Here is a 14,567-nt window from a genome sequence, read left to right as displayed (position 1 = left end):
TTAAGACCATTCAGTGGTGGTTCCTACCCACTGAGTGGCCTGAGCAGTGGGAGCTGCAGACCAGTCTTCTGTAGCATACTGAGCGCTCCAATCTTCGGTAGGGAACTGCCAAATTAGCACGAAGGGCACCTGCACCCCTTAAAACCAGTCAACAACCTTAGGCTGAGAGGAGCAGTGAATTCAGGAGCTGGCACAGTCTATTTGCCCTGATATTCTTCCTTGGTCACAGCCTTCTCTTCCTGAGCAGCCTGCTCTTCCTTTTCAATCTCCTCAGGATCTCTATAGAAGTCTCTATATCAGGCATAATATATCTCTATCTATATAGCTATGTATATATATATATATAGCTATGTATATATATATATATATATATATATATATATATATATATATATATATATATATATATATATCAGGCATGATCTCCCATGGGACTTCACGGGAGATGGTGCTTTGCATTCGCAAAACTTCCCAGGCCAGCACCCACCACATGAGACCCACGGAGTGAGCTTGTTGTTACAAGGGCTAACAATGTCCACCTAGTGCAGAGGAGAGTCTGTTATATGGAGCAATTGTAGACAAATTAATGTAAGATGCCTCAGTGAGGGTCTGGTGGTCGGCCTTGGGATCAGTAACCACCAAAAGTCTCGGCTCCCGCAAAGCTGCCTGGATTTGGTTAGTGAAAGTTCCAAGCATGAAGTGGCCAGCAATGGGAGTGGTTCCAGTGGCAGCAGCAAACTTCAGCACAGCTTTCTGGCTAGTATTCCTGGATGAGATCACACTGACATCAGCTGGGTTTTCAATGACAATGATGATACAAACTGCCAGCAGAAGCTTCTGCCAGGTCTTCAAATTTATGATGTAGATAGATGCCTTTACTTTTCCTTTAGTAGATGTACTGTTTCATTTGAAAGTTCAGGTTAGTGCCACCTAAGTAGGTGCCTGTGGCAAGGAATTTGAGGACGTTCTCCTTCATCATTTGCATGACATTCAGGGCCCTGTACATTGTGAAATTTTTCCTTAAGTTACACTGGGAAACTAGAACAACGCTGTATGGATCCCTCACTGGGTAGTGTGGAAAGGGCCCATTATAGAATTTCTAAAAGGGAATTTTGGGCCACACCTAGAAACATTCAGGGGCTGTTCCTTGACTGTTCAGGAGTGTTCTCTAGTTCTAATAGACGTAGTACCAGGATTAGAACTATGATGCAAGTAAAACCTTAATCCCTAACACCAGCCCCAGTGCAACAAATTTTTTAAGGATAGACAGTTTTTAGAAACTGCAGTACTTTCTGAACACACACACACACACACACACAACACACACCAGGTTACAAACTAAAAAAAATGACTGTGGACTTTCATATTACCCATGAGGCCGTTTTGTCTTTTTGTCATTTTTTCTGATATCATGTTCTTCAACAATATCTGTATAAATACTTGGCTCTGAAACAGATTTGTCTCTAGAGGGAAGGGGAAGGTCAGGCTTTGGCAGATTAAATGAAATCAGATTAAAAAAAAAACTTGATCCTCACAAAAAAATAAGAAAAGTGGCAAATAGAAATGTAACATTATCACATTCATTTTGGAGAGCAGGAAGCCTCCCAAATGGTCATCAGAAGGTCAAGTTGTCCCACTGTCAGTTCTCAGCCAACTGGGCCAACTTTGCATTGAAGGACTTGAGGCTGAGGTACAGGCTGGGATTCCTCAGATCATGCTGGCACTGCTCAGGGTCTCCAGGACTGCATCAGGCAATACTCAGGGGATCATATGGTACTAGGATGGAACTCCTGCTCCAGCACATGCTAGACATATGTGCTAATTGCTATACTATCTCTTGACCCCCATATAGTCATTTTAAAAATGAAAACATTAGGGAACTAGATAGTACAAGGGTAGGTTGGTTGTCTTGCATGAGCCAACCTGGGTTCAATCTCCATGTACCAATTGGTTCCCTGAGCATCACCAAGAGTAATTCCTGAGTGCAGAGCCAGGAGTAATTCTTTAACATTACTGGGTGTGGCCCCAAAACAAAAAATTTAGATGGGAAAATTAGATATAGCATGTCCAATATATTGGTGAAATAAGTTCTTTATCTATACAATGGAATATTATAAAACCACTAAAGTACTAGTGTACTTAAAAATATACTCTGGGAGTTTAGAGAGATTAAAAACTTGCCTTGCATTTCCATCATCCAAGTTCAAATCCATCACTCCACATATAGATACCTGAGCAGCACCAAGAACTGCTTCTGAGCCCAACCCTCTCACATTAAAATAAAATAAAGCACCTGTATTTTGTTCAATACTTTCCCATATAAATACAGTGGTTAGGATGCTTACTTCACATGAGGCCAACCTCATGAACCTGGGGTTCAATCCCCACAGCACATATGGTCCTCTGAGCTTTGTCAGGAGAGATCCCTGAGCATAGAACCAGGAGTAAGCCCTAGCACTGCTGGGTGTGGCCCCAAACCAGGAAAAAAGAGAAATAATTTAAAATATAGGTAAGAATGTTAATTGTTACTTTAGAATATTAAAACTAGGTGTAATCTAAATATTATTAGTTACATCATAGACATAACCAATAAAAAAGATTATTTCAAACCTTCTCTAATAAAACAGAAAATGTTTAATGTTAAATGCAAAAAAGAATATTGCAAATTGCTTATATAATATGGCCCCAACTATGTAAAATGTCTAATGAAAATTAGAATGAATTATGCTAAAGCATTTTGACTTTACACTTTGCTTTTCACGAGTTCTATGATAAAAGAAAAATGAAGCTATAAAACAAATTACAAACTAAAAAGAATGACTGTGGACTTTCATATCACCCATGAGGTCATTTTGTCTTTTTGTCATTTTTTCTGATGTCATGTTATTCTCCTTCAACAATATCTGTATAAATACTTGGCTCTGAAACAGATTTGGCTCTAGGGGGAAGTGTAAGGTCACATTTTGGCAGGTGTAAACGGAATCAGATCTATACCAGACTGGTTCGCCATCCCCACAAGTGGTCCCTGGGTGCAGAATGTTTGATTTTTCAAGTGCAGGAGAGAGGTTGGTAAAGGCAGGCAAGCATGGTAACCTCAGGGCTCATTAAACAAAGAAGGCAGAGACATGAAACTTGAGAAAGAGGCCTATCAGGGCTTTTTTAAAATTAATTTATTGATAAAGGAGGGGTGTTGCACACATCTGCCATTGCTCTGGGCTATTCCTGGCTCTGTTCAGGGGTCACTCCTGGTAGGGCCTGAGGAACCATATGGGGTGATGGAGATCGAGCCTGGGTTGGCTACATGCAAGACAAGTGCCCCTCTCCTTTGCTGTCTCTTGAGGTCCCTGTCAGTACTTTTTTAACTGGCAAACAAACCTGTGATTTTGTTTTTTGTTTTTTTGCAGAGTTCATTTTGGGGGTTCTTTGAACTTGAGGTGGATAGTTTTCTTTGCTCAATAGAAAATGTGGAGGCTTCTAGGTTGGTCACACAGTCATTAAACAGTCTTCAATCACACAAAGTCATGTGTGAGAAAAGCTGCACACTGGATCTAATTTATTGCTCTAAGGTGCCCCAGGTCACCTAAAGTGTGGTGGTCAGCATAATAGGAGGAAGATCAATTACATCTATTTTAATTGTTGAGGCTTTTTGTCTGTCTAGCTCCTGAAATCTATTTGCCTCCAGGATAGAATGTGCACTCAGGTGTCCTCTAAGGGCAGTATCCGTTGCTTTATGGCACTATTATCAGCCTTAATTGTGGGATTGCAAACACACCCAGAGGTTCCATAGTCAGGCCAATATATGAATCTAAATTGTTGCCATTTGCAACTCTTTTGGCCTTGATGGCTCAGGTGGACTTCAAACTGGTGTCACTTCTCAAGCTACCATTTCACTTTTAATTTTGTCAGTAGGACCATGGTTTCAGACACACAAAAATTTAATTTTTTTTCTTTCTCTTTCCAGGGTATAAAGTTACTTTGTTAATCCCAGGTGAATTTAAGGAAGTGGTGTGGCAAATGCATGGCAGGACTACCTAAGCATAGGGTAGTGAAACGTTGATGTCTATCAACCCAAAACTCTCAGTGAGAATTTGAATAGTTCACAAAGCCTGCCATAAATGGGTGAGTTTCTTTTTTTCCTAACAATATATTTATTTAAGCACCATGGTTACAAACATGTTTGTAGTTGATTTTCAGTCATAAAAATACAACCCCCTTTAGCTTAAATTTTTTAGGGTGCCATTTTGTTTCCTTAAAAAAAATCTGTAAAGTCTCCTACAGAGATTTGCTAGAATGCTTGGAGGATTGTGTATAAAGAGACAATCATTTAGAATATTTAGCATTACAAAAAAATTGAGCATTAGGTGAGCTGGCCTTAGGCAGAAGGAGAGAACCCATGAAAAGCCTTGGCCTCCTGCCAGCACAAGATAAGTTAGTGCTTACCAGAGGGACCAAGACAGAAGAGCATAGCCACTCTGTTTTGCTCACACTTCTCCTAGTCAATAAACCTCAGTATAGCACATAGAAAACACCACACTGAAAAGAAAAAAAAAAGAAAATATCACACTAAAAGTGTGACAATGGGGAAGTAATGCATACCTCCACCATGCTTAAAAAATAAATACAGTAGCTCTGATGACCCAACAAGTACCAACCACCTATATAGCCTCTCATATAAGAACTTTAGAGAGGAAATATGGAGGGTGTTCAAGGAACTCAAAGCAAGCATGGAACAAACTGAATGAACCATAACCAAGACTCTAGAAGATATGAAAGCAGAAGTGAAAAAATGCAAACTGAAATAACAAGGCAGAAAAACCTGGAAGGCAAAATGAAAAACTCACTGCTGAGAACAGAATCAGTGAGCTGGAAGATGAGTTGCATAACACTATACAACAGGAGAGGTTGGAAAAGAGCCTTACAATAAATGACTAGAAGTGGGGGGAAATCCTCAAAGAATGTGAACAGACAAAAATAGAAGTCTGGGATAAATTTAACAGAAACAACAAAAAATCATTGGAATCCCAGATATCCAGAAAGAAAAATCTCAATTAAAAGTCAAGTCAAGGTCATCATGCAGAGAAATTTCCAGAGCTAAAGAGTGCATGCAACCACATCCTGTATGCCCAAAGAGTATTGCTAAAAGATATTCAAAGAAAAATACCCCAAGGCACATCATGGTCACAATGATGAATAATACAAATAGAGAAAGAATACTGAAGGCAGCAACATCTAAAAGGGAAATTGCATACACTGAAGTATCCTTAAGATTAATAGAAATTTATCACAAACAACTCTCAAGGTCTGAAACGGTGGTGACAAAACTCAATGAAATTAATGCATCACCAAGAGTACTTCACCCAGTCATATTTATATTCAGGTTTGAAGAAAAGATACACAGCTTCATGGATAAACAACAGCTCACAAACTTTATAGACTCAAAACCAACCTTAAAAGAACTGAAGGGTCTACTTTAAGGCAAGACTGACCCAACAAAAACACCAAATTTCTACAAAAAACGATGACCTGGGGGCCGGGCGGTGGCGCTAAAGGGAAGGTGCCTGCCTTGCCTGCGCTAACCTTGGACGGACCGCGGTTCGATCCCCCGGTGTCCCATATGGTCCCCCAAGCCAGGAGCAACTTCTGAGCACATAGCCAGGAGTAACCCCTGAGCGTTACTGGGTGTGGCCCAAAAACCAAAAAAAAAAAAAAAAACGATGACCTAATTCCATGACAATTATCTCTCTCAATATCAATGTAATAAATGCACCAATTAAGAGACACAGAGTGGCCTTTTTATCATCTGGAGTCAATGTGAGACAGATCCATGGGATTAAAGGACCCTGAATACTGTCTGGAGAAGCCTCAGCAACAGGCTAGAAAAACCATTTTGACTCTTAGAGAAAGGGGAAGCCGCTGGACTCTGCTACTTCGCTTCCCGGCCGTGCACATCATTTAGCCAATGAATACAACCACAACACGTAGAAAAACCCACAATACAAGTGTGACAATGGGGAAACAATGCAGGCCAGCGCCAGACATAGAGAATGACGATGGCAACTCTGATGACTTGAACATGACCAACCAACTAGTCAGTCTCTCAGATAAGGAGTTTAGAGTCGCAATATGGAAGATGTTCAAAGAACTCAAAGAAAGTATAGAAGAGGGGCCGGAGAGATAGCATGGAGTTAAGGTGTTTGCCTTTCATGCAGAAGGTCATCGGTTCGAATCCCAGTGTCCCATATGGTCCCCTGTGCCTGCCAGGAGCAATTTCTGAGCATGGAGCCAGGAGTAACCCCTGAGCACTGCCGGGTGTGACCCAAAAACCACAAAAAAAAAAAAAAAAAAAGAAAGTATAGAAGAGAACACTAATAAGAATCAAGAGAATATGAAGATAGAAATCAGAAAACTCCAAACTGAAATTTCAGATCAAATAACAGGTCTGAAAAACTCAGTAGATGAATTGAAGAAAAACATGGTTGAGCTTTCCCACGGGTTAACAGCAGCTGAGGATAGAATTAGTACACTGGAAGATGAGATGAATAACAATTCCATGCAGCAGAAGAAATTGAAAAAAAACCTTAAAGCAAATAATCAAACAGTGGAAAAATTACTCAAAGAATGGGAACAGACAAAAATAGAAGTTTATGATAAGCTTAACAGAAACAACTTAAGAATCACTGGAGTCCCAGAGACCCAGGAAGAAAATCTCCAGGAAGAATCAACTGTCAAGAACATCATTAAAGAGAAACTACCAGAGCTAATGAATACATGCAATCAAATCCTGCATGCCCGAAGAGTACCAACTAAAAGAGATCCCAGAAAAAACACCCCAAGACACATCCTAGTCACAATGATGAATCCCACAGATAGAGACAGAATTTTGAAAGCATCAAGATCAAAAAGAGAAATTCCATTCAAGGGAACATCCTTGAGATTTACTGCAGACCTGTCACCGGAAACACTCAAGGCCAGAAGGCAGTGGTGGGACATAGTGACAAAACTCAATAAAATAAATACTTCACCTAGAATACTGCACCCAGCAAAACTCACTTTCAGGTTTGAAGGAAGAATACATGGTTTCAGAAACAAACAACAGCTCAGAAACTTTACAGACTCAAAACCATTCTTAAAAGAAAAACTGGGGCCGGGCGGTGGCGCTAAAGGTAAGGTGCCTGCCTTGCTGCGCTAGCCTTGGACGGACCGTGGTTCGATCCCCCGGTGTCCCATATGGTCCCCCAAGCCAGGAGCGACTTCTGAGCGCATAGCCAGGAGTAACCCCTGAGCGTTACCGGGTGTGGCCCAAAAACAAAAACAAAAACAAGAAAAACTGAATGGCCTACTTTAAGAAAAGACTGACCAACAGACACACCAAACTTCAATATAAAGATGCCACTAATTCCCAGGACAATTCTTTCTCTTAATGTCAATGGACTAAATGCACCAGTTAAGAGACACAGAGTGGCTAAATGGATCAAAAACTCAATCCAATCTTCTGCTGCCTACAAGAAACGCACCTGAATAGTCAATACAAACATAGACTCAAAATAAAAGGCTGGAGGAAAATCATCCAAGCAAACAACACCCATAAAAAAGCTGGAGTGGCCATACTAATATCAGATGATGCAAACTTTATACTTAGGAAAGTTGTAAGGGACAAAGACAGACATTTTGTATTAATCAAGGGATACGGACAGCAGGAAGAAATCACTCTCCTAAACATATATGCACCAAATGAGGGGCTAGCAAAATATTTAATAAAATTGTTGACAAATCTGAAAAATAATATCAATAACAACACAATAATTGTGGGAGACCTCAACACGGCATTTTCAACACTTGACAGGTCAACCAGACAGAAACCCAACAAGACCCAACTAGACCTGAAAAGAGAAATGGAAGAAAGAGGCCTAGTAGATATATACAGAACACTCCACCCCCAGAAGCCTGGATATACATTCTTCTCTAATATACATGGGACATTCTCCAGGATAGACTACATGCTAGCACATAAAACATACCTCCATAATATCAAGAAGATAGAAATTTTGCAGGCTACCTTCGCTGACCACAAGGCCCTGAAATTATATGTGAACTACAAAGGGACACAGAAGAAAAACTTTAATACCTGGAAGTTAAACAGCCTAATACTGAATAACCAGTGGGTCCGAGATGAAATCAAAGAGGAAATCAAAACCTTCCTAGAAACAAATGACAATGGAGACACAAACTATCAGAACCTATGGGACACAGCAAAAGTGGTACTGAGAGGAAAATTTATAGCTTTGCAAGCACACATCAGGAAAGAAGAAGGGGCATACCTGAATAGCTTAATGATGCAGCTCATAGAATTAGAAAGTACTCAACAAAAGGACCCAAAAATAGGGAGACAGAAGGAAATAACAAAACTGAGAGCAGAAATCAATGAAGTGAAAACCCGAAAAACAATCCAAAAGATCAACGAAAGCAGAAGTTGGTTCTTTGAAAAAATAAACAAGATTGATAGACCACTGGCAAAACTAACAAAGAAAGAGAGAGAAACTTGATAACTCATATTAGGAATGAAAAAGGAGAGATCACTACTGATATGGTAGAGATCCAAAGGGTAATCAGAAACTACTTTGAGAAACCCTATGCCACTAAAAATGAAAACCTGGAAGAAATGGATACATTTTTGGACTCATAATCTTCCATGGTTGAATGAAGAGGATGTAGCATATCTAAATGCACCCATCACTATTGAGGAAATTAAGACAGCAATCAAATGTCTGCCCAAAAACAAAAGTCCAGGCCCAGATGGATTTACTATTGAATTCTTTCAAACCTTTCAAGAGGAACTTCTACCAATCCTGGTAAGACTCTTTCATGAAATCGAAAAAACAGGAACACTTCCAAATAGCTTTTATGAAGCCAACAGCACCTTGATACCTAAACCAGACAGAGATGCTACCAAAAAAGAAAATTACAGACCAATACCGCTGATGAATAGAGATGCAAAGATCCTCAACAAAATCCTGGCAAATAGGATTCAATGCCTCATTAAGAAGATCATCCACTACGATCACATAGGTTTCATCCCAGGAATGCAAGGCTGGTTTAACATCTGTAAATCTATCAACATAATACACAACATCAACAACAAGAAAAATAGAAATCACATGATCATATCAATAGACGCAGAGAAAGCATTTGATAAGGTCCAACACCCATTTTTGATCAAAACTCTCAGCAAGATGGGAATGGAAGGAACCTTTTTCAATATAGTTAAGGCCATCTACCACAAGCCAGAGGCAAATATTGTCCTAAATGGAGAAAAACTGAAAGCCTTTTCTCTAAATTCTGGCTCAGGACTAGGCTGTTCTCTCTCACCACTCCTAGTCAACATAGCACTGGAAGTACTTGCTATAGCGATTCGGCAAGAAAAAGATATCAAGGGAATCCAGATAGGAAAGGAAGAAGTCAAGCTCTCGCTGTTTGCAGATGACATGATACTCTACCTAGAAAACCCTAAAGTCTCTACGAAAAAGATTCTAGAAACAATAGACTCATATAGCAAGGTGGCAGGCTACAAAATTAACACACAAAAATCAATGGCCTTTCTATACACCAATAGTAGTAAGGAAGAAATGGACATTAAGAAAACAACCCCATTCACAATAGTGCCACACAAACTCAAATATCTTGGAATCAACTTGACTAAAAATGCGAAGGACCTATACAAAGAAAACTATAAAACTCTGTTCCAAGAAATAAGAGAGGACATGCGGAAATGGAAGCCCATACCCTGCTCATGGATTGGCAGGATTTTTGGTTTTTGGGTCACACTCGGCAGTGCTCAAGGGTTATTCCTGGCTCTATGCTCAGAAATCGCTCCTGGAAGGCTCAGGGGACCATATGGGATGCCGGGATTTGAACCACCGACCTTCTGCATGCAAGGCAAACATCTCCATGCTATCTCTCCGGCCCCACACTAATAAATTTTTATTTTGATACCAACTGTTCTGTTTTCGTTTTATTTTAACACAATATCTAGCTGTGCTCAGGAATTATTCCTGCCTTTGTGCATGGGGATCCTGGAGAGGCTCGTGGGGGACCATATGGAGTACCAAAGATTGAACCTGGACTGGCCATATTCAAAGCAGTTTTCTGCACACTATACTATTCTCTGAAACAGCCTCCCACACACATATGCACACATTGACACTTTGGATGTTATCATTATTATTTGGATAGGACTACTATGCTCTAACTTCCATCCTAGCCTTCAGATACTAAATGCCAGCAGCCTCTTGCCTCCCCACAGTCCCAGAATAGACCATCAACACATTTCTGACCTCCACGTTAGTGGTCCCTTCCTACACACCCCCCCCAGTTGGGGTTACAGGAGCATTACTGGTGACCAGGTTTTATCCCATTATCCAAACTCCTTTTTGGTTAGATGCCCTTCCCTACTGACACCTTAACGATTCAGATGCCTATCATGGAGAATTTCTAGTTTCATGTGATTGCATGGAGACTTTGCTGTATGACAAAGCAGGGAGAAGAGATAGCCTAGTGAGAGGCAAATATGAGACAATGACAATAATGTAGGGAGTGCTCAGATTTACTGCAGCTGTTGTGCAGGAAATGGAGGTTATACAGGGAATAGAGGTTGTATAGGCAGTAGAAATAGTGTGGGGGAATTGAGGTTGTGCAGAAAATGGAGATTGTGCAGGGGAAAGGGGGAGATTCAGTCAAGGAGGCCAACAACAGGTGTTGGGAGCGATAGCACTTTCAAAGGCACTGAGTCATAAAACATCAGGTGAGCTTGGGAAGCTATAAATACCTGATATTAGTGAAGCATGAATTTTAAGTCAAGAGGTGGTAGGAGATAGCCTGAAGAGGACAGCAGACAGTGAGCCTCAGATGCCAAGTCTGGAAGCCTGTGAAATAAGCCTCTCAATGTGTTGTAAATCTCAAATGGCTTGGAAATCTATCACCCAGAGAAGAACACATGTCTTTGGTATTTTTCTGAAGAATGACACAGTAAAGGTCACTGCAACATGACAGAGTTTCTCTTTGGCTCTGTGACCTTATTTATGAAGATCCTGTGTGCCATTGAGGAACTTAACATCTCCTTTCATTATTGTTATTTTCAGATGTATTTGCATGTGCCAACTAGCTATCATTTATCATTTTTTCCCTCTTTGGTTTTGAGGTCATTAGTGGTGCTCTTGAAGGCTATTCTCAGGTCAGTGCTCAGTGTTTAGTCTTGGAGGTGCTTTGAAGACCATGTGGCATAGGGTATCAAACCTATTTCTCCTACATGCAAAACATTTTTTAATTTCTTGAATCTCTCTCTCTCTCTCTCTCTCTCTCTCTCTCTCTCTCATTGGTTTTTGGGTCACACCCGGCAGTGCTCAGGGGTTACTCCTGGCTCTGGGCTCAGGAATCGCCCCTGGCAGGTATTGGGGACCATATGGGATGCCGGGATTTGGACCTCCGTCCTGCTGCATTCAAGGCAAAACCCTACCTCCATGGTATCTCTCGGGCCCCGAAACTTTCTATCTCTTAGGTATATCCTCCCAATGGGAGGAACAAATTTGTTCCACAGATGCCAACATTTCCCATTAAGAGGAGCTTTGGTAGTACTAATCTCTCCTTGGGGGTGCAAGAAAGAGGTTCTGCTATGGAAGAAACACTAAAGCATATCTCCTGATTTTTCTAAGTTATCTCCATGTCAACCAAGTCCCTGTTGATGGTTAAGTTAGATCTTGAAATGGAAAGACACTTTTGGACCCAATTTTGTAATCATAGGCGTCCTTATATGTTAAAGGAGTCTTTAGGGTCTATCAAAAGCAGATTTGAAAGCTAGGGACATAACTCAAAGGGCTAACGTATATACCTGGCATGCAGTGAACTCAAGTTCAACTCAAAGGGCTCAAATATACCTCTGGCACTTCATGGTCCCTCCAAACTCACTTAGGTGTAGGGGCACCCAGCATTATGTACTACCTACATGGATGGTATTCAAGTTTTACTCAGAGCAGCTCCTGAGCACATTTTGGAAGTCCCAACTTCCCTGCAAAAAGATAGCATTAAATTTAAAAATCCTTTTAAAGTTGATCTTGAAGAAGAAAGAAGGGCCAAGGATGCAGGAATCATGTGCCAAGATGAAGGTACTTTAGAATAGATGCTGCCCTGGAGATTCCAAAAGAAAGTGGCATTAGATACTTTGTGTTTTCAGACTTCTGCCCTTTGAGATAATATATGAAGATAATACATGTTTTTACTTTTATTTTTACCCCCCATTCCATGTTTTTACTTTTAAGGCACTAAGTTTGACATAATTCGTTACAACTACACTGGGAAATAAACATAATTACCAACCCTGGGAGTGGGAGAAAATGGAATTTGGCCAATTCTATTTCTTCTTCAACTCTGTGATCTCTAGAATCGAAAGTAAGTTGCTGTTGGAATCAGAAAGAGCTATACTAGCTGTTTCTCTGTGCTATTTTCCTCCTCTGAAAGGATGGATGATACTGTATTAGCTTTCAAGTCCTAGGCGAGCTGTGAGGAAGACTGATGATAGGCACAAATGCTTCACAGTGAATCCTCAGTCCCACATGAATCCAAAGGACCAAATCCTCACTGTTCTTCATCTTATCAGCAAAATACTCTTCTCCATCAATCTGTTCCATGAAGGTAAAAGGAGAGACTTACGAAGTTGCTGGGTATTTAATTAGAGTTTGTAACATGGCTTCTAACTCTTGGTTAAAAAGTGTTATTTAGATGCAAAATGCTATTGTCTTTTGAATAGATAATTGCTTCTGGTACCAAATTGTTCAGGCTTCTATCTAGGTGCTTGAGAGAGGGAAGAAATGCCTCACCTACATGTTTGAGTCTCAATTAATTAGTATTTATTAAGCCTACCTAAGCTTGTCATAAAAGGCTGGATGTGTTGAGTATTATTTACCTTCTGTATGATTGTAACTTCCGGTGTTTTAATATAGTAGCTAAAACACTCCAATAAAAGTTGCTATTTAAGCACTGTATTGGATAGTAAATACTTGGTGTGTGTGGGGAGGGATAGTTGATTAATATTTAAAGAACCATGCTTTCTTACTGGAATGAAGTTAGGGCCATAACGAGATACTATTTTTCTTCAAGGGTATAATTTAAGACCTATTCACATTTCAAATTCTTATATAAAACCATGCAGATTAAAAGCAGCAGAAAACTGTAAGTGCTGAAAGAGATACTTTTTTAATAATTTATTTTTGGGGGCCACAACTGGTGCATGGAAGCTACTCCTGGCTTTGTGCTTGGGAGTTATCCTCATTTGTGGTGGTGCTCAAGGAAACCATGTGGTGCTGGGGATTAAACCTGAGTTTCCTCATGCAAAGCCTGCACTCTAGCTCTTTGAACTATCTCCCTGGCTCCTCAAATGATCTTTTTTAAAAAATACTTGGAAGAATACTAAGAAATCCTGACAAATTCCTCCCTCATCCATCTTCACAAGTCCAGGTTCTGATGATTTGTCCTTCAAAATACGATTTATGTCTGAAAGACATGCATTTCTCCAATCTTCATGGTTGCCACCCATGCTCTTACTGTTCAGTTCAGATTCCCCAGTGAAGCTCTTCATTCCCAGGCTTACCTCCTGCCCTGACTCTCTGCCTGACCCACTTTTCCATCTTCAGGCTCCAGTTTAAAAGGCACAACCAAAGAGTGCCTTTTCTTGACCATCCTAGCTCAAGAATTGCCTTTAAATTTTTTTAATTTGGGTAAGATTGGAGCTATCGTGCAGTAGGTAGAGCACTTACATTACACATACAGGAACTGATTTGATTCTTTTTTTTTTTTTTTTTTTTTTTTTTTTTTTTGGTTTTTGGGCCACACCCTGTGAGGCTCAGGGGTTACTCCTGGCTATGCGCTCAGAAGTTGCTCCTGGCTTCTTGGGAGACCATATGGGACGCCGGGGGATCGAACCGCGGTCCGTCCTAGGCTAGCGCAGGCAAGGCAGGCACCTTACCTCCAGCGCCACCGCCCGGCCCCTTGATTCTTGGCATCCCAAATGACCTCCCAAGCACTGCCAGGAGTAATTCCTGAGTAGTAGAACCAAAATTAACCTCTGAGCATCACTGGGTATGGCCCCAGAACAAATAAAAAATTGTATCTATTATTAATTAATATTAATATATTATTTATTATTAATTAGTTATATTACTCAATCTATATCTATCTACCATGCTGGGAGAGTAGACCCAGGACTTCATACATGCAAGGTATAGATGATTCCAAGCAACCAATCCCAAAGGTGTCCCCCATCTTCTTCTTTCCCATAAATCTCTCTTTTGGTATGTAAAAGCCCACCTGGATTATTCCAACTTCCCCTCCTGGTTTTGAGAACTTGTTTGAATGAAGAAGGGGCAGTTCTGGCTTGGGGCTTGGGCAGAGAGCATGAAACACATGCCAGGCCACACATGCCAGGCCACACATGCCAAGCCCATCCTTTCTTGTCTGGCTTGGTATTATTTCTTAGCTGCTATTCTGCTTCTTCAGACCTGACTGTGTGGAGTTTAGAAATA

General features: G+C 40.6%; 1 pseudogene; it reads right to left on the bottom strand.

Annotated features, from left to right (window-relative positions):
- On the bottom strand, positions 1-1,006 carry LOC125997341 (40S ribosomal protein SA-like; annotated as a pseudogene).
- Between the last annotated feature and the right edge of the window lie 13,561 nt (positions 1,007-14,567).

Source organism: Suncus etruscus, chromosome 19, assembly GCF_024139225.1.
Source record: "Suncus etruscus isolate mSunEtr1 chromosome 19, mSunEtr1.pri.cur, whole genome shotgun sequence".
In the NCBI taxonomy this organism is placed as follows: domain Eukaryota; kingdom Metazoa; phylum Chordata; class Mammalia; order Eulipotyphla; family Soricidae; genus Suncus; species Suncus etruscus.
Note: the sequence above shows the minus strand (reverse complement) of the source record. Positions and strands in the feature narration are given on the sequence as shown.